The sequence below is a fragment of the Ceratotherium simum genome, chromosome 7 (genome assembly GCF_057802395.1).
Source record: "Ceratotherium simum simum isolate JZ-2026a chromosome 7, ASM5780239v1, whole genome shotgun sequence".
Taxonomy (NCBI): Eukaryota; Metazoa; Chordata; class Mammalia; order Perissodactyla; family Rhinocerotidae; genus Ceratotherium; species Ceratotherium simum.
The window spans coordinates 16816083-16823604 of NC_141906.1; positions in this window are offsets into that span (position 1 = coordinate 16816083).

The window sequence follows — 7522 nt, forward strand, 5'->3', positions numbered from 1 at the left end:
TCTCACCTGTGTGGAGACAATCCCGCCCACCTCCTAAGCTTCTATATATGGATTGACTGAGATCAGGGACACCAATCACTTACCAAATGTCCGACGTTCACTACCATCTATTAAGCACTCAGTTCATGTGGCCAATGTTAGTATTGTTATTTTTATTATTCACCCAGCATTCCTGTCTGGATGCTTGGCAGTGATCAGAGGGGTTCCAAAAGATCTCTAGTACCCATCACTCGACACCGAGTTGAGGGATTACGAAAGCTCGTCGTGTTTTTCTCTTTAGACAAGAACACTCACAAACAGATTTTCAAAAGACTTTATGTAGTGAAGTTCTGTGCCTCAGAAAAGCATTATCTGCCCCAGGAATGAGTCATCTGGAGTAGGAGGAAAGTGGAACTGTTTTTCAAAGACAACGAAATGGGAACTGCACAATTCAAATTAAAGCAATTGCCTTTTCAGTGGAACCCAAGGAAATTTTTTTTTTTAATTCATTCACTTGACTTTTTGAATGCCTATTATATATCAGGCCCCATGCAAGGGGTGAAAAGATGAATAGAATATGGCCCTTGCCCCAGGGAGCTGTTGGATTAGCAGGGAAGACAGGCATTTAAAATCATTACAGCTCTGTGATAGCTGCTCTAGCGAGGTCTGTGGATGGTACTGTGGGGACCCAGTGCAGGACGTCCCTGACTGGGCTAGGCTGGGTGGAGGGAACATTGGGGAACGCTCACAGAGCTGGAAGCAGCTCAGCAGGCAGACAAGGGGCAGAGGCAGGAGATGGCGTGTGTGTTCAGACTGGGGTGCAGGCTATGCGCAGGGAGGATGGGGTGTGAGGCTAATGAGGCAAGTGTCCACATCCGCATGCCTCTCCAGTGGCCAAGCCCGGCCCTGCACCACAGAATTCACACCTCCTGGAAGCACCCACTGCCCGCTGCCCGCTCCCCTTCTTGCTGTGCTCACAGCTCCAGGCCTGAGCCTCCTGTCTGCCCTGTCTCTGCTCCCCACCTTCCTCCTAATCCCCTGCCGTCTCACCCCGTGAGTTGTCTTCTTCCTCTGTCACACCTGACAGTCAGTCCCTCATCTTTTGCTTCCTTTGCAAAGATGTTCCACTGCCTCTGGACTCTCGGCATAAATACTTCCCCTTGGTCTGGTCTTTGGTGCAACCCTAGGTAGGCACAGAACTTAATTCTGGTTTCGCCCTGATCCAAATATGAACCTCACTCCAGGGCAGCCAGGAGGAGGGGTCTCTGTTGTGCACAGCACTGATCGCCTCTCCAAGGCTATGTCCTGGGGGCGTAGCTTGGTTCCTGGACCTTTGATACAGGAAAGGCCTCGTCGTTTTCAGGGGAGACAGAGCAAATGCCCTTTCTGGCCTATTATTGATCTGCGAGGGAAAGACACAGGCCATCGCGCACACGTGGTTTCCATTGGGTCCCCGCTGTACCTGAGGGAGGGATGTGACTTTGTGTTCTTCCACCTTTGGTTAGTGGAGAATACCAAGTTGCCTTTCATCATTTCTCCTGGCACATCAAATCAGTCAGCTACTCCTCCACAGAGTTCTCCTTGCTGGCCCAGGGCTCTTCCTTGGAATGGCACTGTGCTCTGTGGGTGCAGGTCCAGGAAGGAGTATGGACCCATCTACAAGGAACTGTCCCGGACAGCTGAGAAGGACAGATGCTTGTTTGTGGCTGTGGTCTGGCTGGCCATCTGGATGCCTCACGGAATGAATCCATCCTGGCAGGGCCCAGCAATGGACCGCACAACTCACAGGGATGCCGTGCATGTGGACTAGGATGTGAATGTCCCCTCCTGGAGTTATGCAATGTGGGGCCCTTCACCCCAAGCTCTGGGGCAGGTCCCCTTCAAGGCTGAGGAGATACAAATGTGTGTGCTTGTGGTTGGAGTGGGGAGAGGAGCACAGGAATACAGCGGCACCACACACACCCTCCTGATGGTGCCAACGGAAGGCTTTGGGGCATCAAGGACTGTGTTGACCAGACTCTGTGATCCAACGCCTCCATTTACAGTCCACTAGGAATACTTCTCAAATTCTATTGAGTGTAGATGGACTCAAGGGCGTGAAATTTATCACAGTTGTCCTTGTATTTAACCTTGGCTGGATGGAGGCCAGGTTCTTGTCTACTTCCTGGAGCTCCTAGTCTAGAATAAGATGCAGTGAACATAGGAACCACTCCTCCCTCACAGCACACAGAAATGCATCTCATGGGAATAACCTATCATTAATTTTTTCCTGAGTGTATTGCTGGATAGTGTTAGTGAACATTAAGATCCCATTGTATTATGCTTTGGAACGCCCTCAGTCAGGCAAATGTATGTGGGGAAGTGAAAAGAGAATCAAAAGTCCTGTTGCACAAACTAGAAGAAGATCAATGAAGTTCCAAAGTGGTCCTTCTGCTACTTGCGGTAGGATCTTGGGCAAATTACTAAAGTCTTTATTTTCTCAAACAGGTGTGACAATGGTGCCTATCTTAAGGTTGTTTCCAAAATTAATGAAATACACATAAAAAACTTAGCACTGTGCCTGGTAAGCTCTCAGAAATATTAGCTATGATGCTATAGTTTTATTTTTATTGATAAAGCATCTGAGTCTTTCTAAGAATGGATCAAAGATAAACTGACAATTTGGGGCAGGGCCCCTCATCACTGAGCACAACCTGGGCTGTGCAATGACGAACCTGACATACTCCCAACCTCATTTCTGATTTTAAAATGTGCAGGTTCAAAGGAATAGCCAGTTGTTCGAATCAAGAGTGGTTGTCATCTCTCAACTGCCTGAGAGACAATGGGTCGGAATGAACCCTGCTACTCCATTCAAGTTCTGAGTTAGTGAAAGTGACCCCATCAGGACCAGCCAGCCGGGATGGGTCCAGAGAAGAACATCTGCCATTGCATCCAGTCTTTTCTGCATGAGAAGATCCAACAGTCATGGAAGTGCTAACATAAGTTTGCCCGTGCACTAATAGGAGAGGAAGAGAGTGGGAGGGTTTACCGTATTTCCTGTCTGAGAACTAGATCTAAGCAAAGAGCTTTTATTTTAAGGTCTTGAATGTCAGGAAAGCTTTCTCTGAACTACTCTTGGGTTGAGAGGTTGAAGATGCGTTCCTCCTACTGCCAGGACAGTTATGCTGGACTGTCTATTGGCAGCTCAACATCATCCCCCACTAATCTACTGTCCCATGTACTGTGAGGGCTGGAACCTGAGTGCTAGAATATTCCAGAATCCCTTGCCACAATTCTGTGTTAGATTCCACTCATCAGAGGTACTTGAGCAAGATTTGGAATGCAGAAAACAGGTGGAGGCCGTTGTGTTGCTCCTCTGGCAGTGATGACAGACATGTGGCTTTAGCAGATGTGAGTGTTGCAGAGGTCCAGGCTCTCCTCTGTGAATCACCGACCCTGGGGCACAGGCAGCCACGATCACTGCTTGTTTCCTCTGGCTGCTGTGATTTCCTGCTGCTGAGACCTAGGAGTAAGTCTGAGAGCCAGCCATGGCCTTCCCTGAGCTTTGTCTCTTCAACCCCTTCAATTGTTCACAAGCATCAAATTCCCTGGACTAAATCTCTTTCTGCTTAAAATGTCTAGGACGGTATCTCTGTTTTCCCGACCAGTCGAAGATGCCTGGCTTTGTCCTATGCGCTGGACTGAGAACTTAGAACTTTGTCTTTTTCCTGCATTATTGAATGCTTGCTGAAGTAGTCCAGGCAAATTAAGGATCCTGGGGTCTTATTTCTGCCCCTATGACTCAAAACTGTTCTTTATTTCCAGGAAGTAAAAACAGAAAGAACAGGTCTCCCTGCCTAAAGATATATCCCCATGCTTTCTATCAATTTGAAACACCCTTAAAAAACATAAATACCTACCAGGAAACTAATGCCCCAAGAATTATTTTGATTTGATAATCATGTTGTCTAACTCACAATGATATCATTTCAGGAAAAAGCTTAATTTAATTTAATACATGAAGAGCATTACAGATGCATTACCAGTTATCGGAATGAAAGAAAAAGCACACCCCTATTTTAAGCACCCTGAAAAATCAAGTTTTGATTTTTCTGTGGCCTGCTTATCTTATCCACATGCAGATGTAATTTTACATAGTGCTAACTATTGTGAAAACACAATTTTATAATCTGCTTTTTGCACTTAACAGTACATTAATAAAATTTCCATCTTGTTATATAAACTTCCTAATTGTCATGTTTAATTACTTCCTAATATTTAGATGAGTGAATTGATCATAATTTGCTAATCTTTTCCCCCATGGCTGATTATTTGGGCAGATTCTAATTATTTTGTTAGTATGCTTAATGCTTTAATGAACATCCTTTTGCTTCTGTTGATTAATCTCCTCAGGATAAATCCCCACGAGTGGAATTTCTAGGCCAGGAAGCTTAATTGACATGTCTGGAATGGATTTCCACTCTCATGTCACCTAACCCCTCTGGTTTATGGCTGATTAGTTACTGGAATGGGATAGAAGGAAAAAGGGAGATGTAATGAGGGCTCCTGGAGTTCTTCTAAAGTCAAGCCGCCTTAGATGGGGGAGGCTGTGGGCCACGAGACAGCTGTGTGAGGAGAAATGGTCCTGAGAGATCGGGAAGAGAGATTGCAGGGTCAGGAAACCGCAGTCTCTAAATTAGTCAGGAGAAGCTAACTGCAACAAGACAGCCCCAAACTTTTAACATGATGCGTAAGTCTATTTCTCACTTAGAGATAGGCAGGGTGAGGGACCTCCAGCATTATTCAGGCTATTTCATCCTGAGGCTTCAGCCTGATAGGGTCCCTGGCGTCCTCTCTGTGCAGCCAGCAGATGGAGAGAGTGTCAGGTGGGGGATTTATTATGGGTCGACCTGTAAGTGGTCTCCATCACTTCTGCTCATGTTCCATTGTCCAGAGTCCAAGTCACAGGTCTTCATTTAACTGCAAGAGAAGCACAGTGTAGGTGTGTGCGCAGGAGGAAGAGGGGAGCATGGACGCCGGGGTGCACAAGCAGAGTCTTTTTCAAAATGGAGCCAATCCAGCCTGAGAACAGGAAAGGCCAGGCAGTGGGGAGAGATGGAGCTCTGGGGCTTGCGCACACTTTGCATGCAAAGCAATGAAGTAGAATGTGCCTTTCCAGAATCTGGCAGTTTTAAGCAATAGCTGCAGTGTCACACAGTTCCTGGGACTTTTCACCCCTCATCAACAGAGGAGGATGGACAAAAGGAGTTACTTTTTACTTTTTTCCTGGATTTCAGGAGAGGCAGACACGTTATTATTACTTGCTAACCCCAATCCTTTCCCCCCTCTTTACAGCCCCATTCCTTCCTTCTTAAGCTTCATCAGCTGATTCTGGCCCCAGATCTTTAGTCTTATTTTTCCAGTTTCCTGATCTCAGGTCTTCCTTTCCTATACATTGGATGTTTATTATGTGCTAGTCATTACATTAAGAACTTCATATATGTAATGGGAAGAAAAAAATATTGCTGAAGTTTGAGCTTGTCAACCTAGAAAGATGGGAGAAATCCATTAAGGCGAAAAACTGTCTTTTTTTTAGGAACACACCTTAACGGACTTGTTTGGCTGTAAATGCGGAAGCTTCTCTGAGCATAATCAAACAGGAAGAGGTTTGGCAACAAACAAACAAACAAAAACAGTGGGGAGCAGAGGGATAGAGAGAGAGAGAATTGCTCTCTCTGACAGAGTAAAAAGAGTTTTGGAGAATTTTAATTTTTTAATTTTTATTTATTTATTTTTTTCCCCCAAAGCCCCAGTAGATAGTTGTATGTCATAGCTGCACATCCTTCTAGTTGCTGTATGTGGGACGCGGCCTCAGCATGGCCGGCCAAGCGGTGTGTCTGTGCACGCCCTGGACCCGGGCCCGGGCCGCCAGCAGCAGAGCGCGCGCACTTAACCACTAAGCCACGGGCTGGCCCAAGTTTTGGAGAATTTTAGAGCTGTCTTCTGCTGGATCCTCAAGAAGATACTGGTGACTTGGAAAAGGAGGTAAATGTTTCAACTCTGGTGTGCATTCAAATTACGTGGAGGACTGTGACTTTTAAAAAATAAATTGAAAAAATTGAAATCTAGCATACTTACAGAAAAGTATACAAATCATGGTATTTGTATAAGACGGATTTTCACAAAGTGTACCTGTGTAATCGTCACCCAGATAAAGATGGCAAATATTACCAGCATCCAGGAGTCCCCTCCATGTCCCCTCCCGGCATTGCCCTGCTCCTCCCAGGTCACCACTATCCTGATTCTTAACACCATAGATTAGTTTTGCCTGTTTTTGAATTTTATAAAAATGGAATAATAAAATATGTACTCTTTTTTGTTGGACTTCTCTTTTTTAATATTATTTCTGTGAGAATCAGCCATGTTCACACACGTAGCATGAATCTGGTCATTTTCATTCATGTATAGCATGAGCATAGTGAGAAGTATACCATAGATATTCCTCAATATTTTTGTCCATCATTGGAAATCTGTGTTGTTTCCTGTGTTTGGCTATCTTTAATATCGCTGTTTTGAACATTCTTTTAAAAAATTTTTACATTGTGATAAAATATATAGAACATAAAATTTGCCATTTTAACCATTTTTAAGTCTATAACTCAGTGGCATTAGTTACATTCACTATCTACTCTCTACTTCCAGAACATTCTTTTTTTATAACAACTTTATGGAAATTTAATTTACATACCATACAATTCATCTATTTAAAGTGTAAAATTCGGGCCGGTCCCGTGGCTTAGCAGTTAAGTGCACGCGCTCTGCTGCTGGCGGCCCAGGTTCGGATCCTGGGCGCGCACCGATGCACCGCTTCTCTGGCCATGCTGAGGCCGCGTCCCACATACAGCAACTAGAAGGATGTGCAGCTATGACATACAACTATCTACTGGGGCGTTGGAGGAAAAATAAATAAATAAAATCTTTAAAAATAAATAAATAAATAAAGTGTAAAATCCAATGGTTTTTAGCCTATTCACAGAGTTGTGCAACCATCACCAGAATTTTAGAACATTTTATCACCCCAAAAAGAAATGCTGTGCTCATTAACATTTCTGCCCATTATTCCTCCCCTCTCAGCCCTAGGCAACCACTAATCTACATCCTTTCTCTATAGATATAGAAATATCCCTATTCTGGACATTCATATAAATAGAATCATACATTAGTAGGTCTTTTGTGACTGGCTTCTTTCACTTGGCATGATATTTTTAAGGTTCATTCATGTTACAGCATGTATCAATACTTCATTCCTTTTTATTGCTGAATCCTATTCCATTGTATGGATATAAACATTTTATTCATCGATTCATCAGTTGATGGATATTTGGTTTGTTTCCCATCTTCGGCTATTATGAATAATACTGCTATAAACATTTGTGTGCAACTGTTTCTCTGAACGTATGTTTTCATTTCTCTTGGGTATATATCTAGGTATGGAATTACTGGGTCATATGGTAACTCTATGGTTAACAATTTCAGAAACTGCCAGACTGTTTTCCAAAGTGGG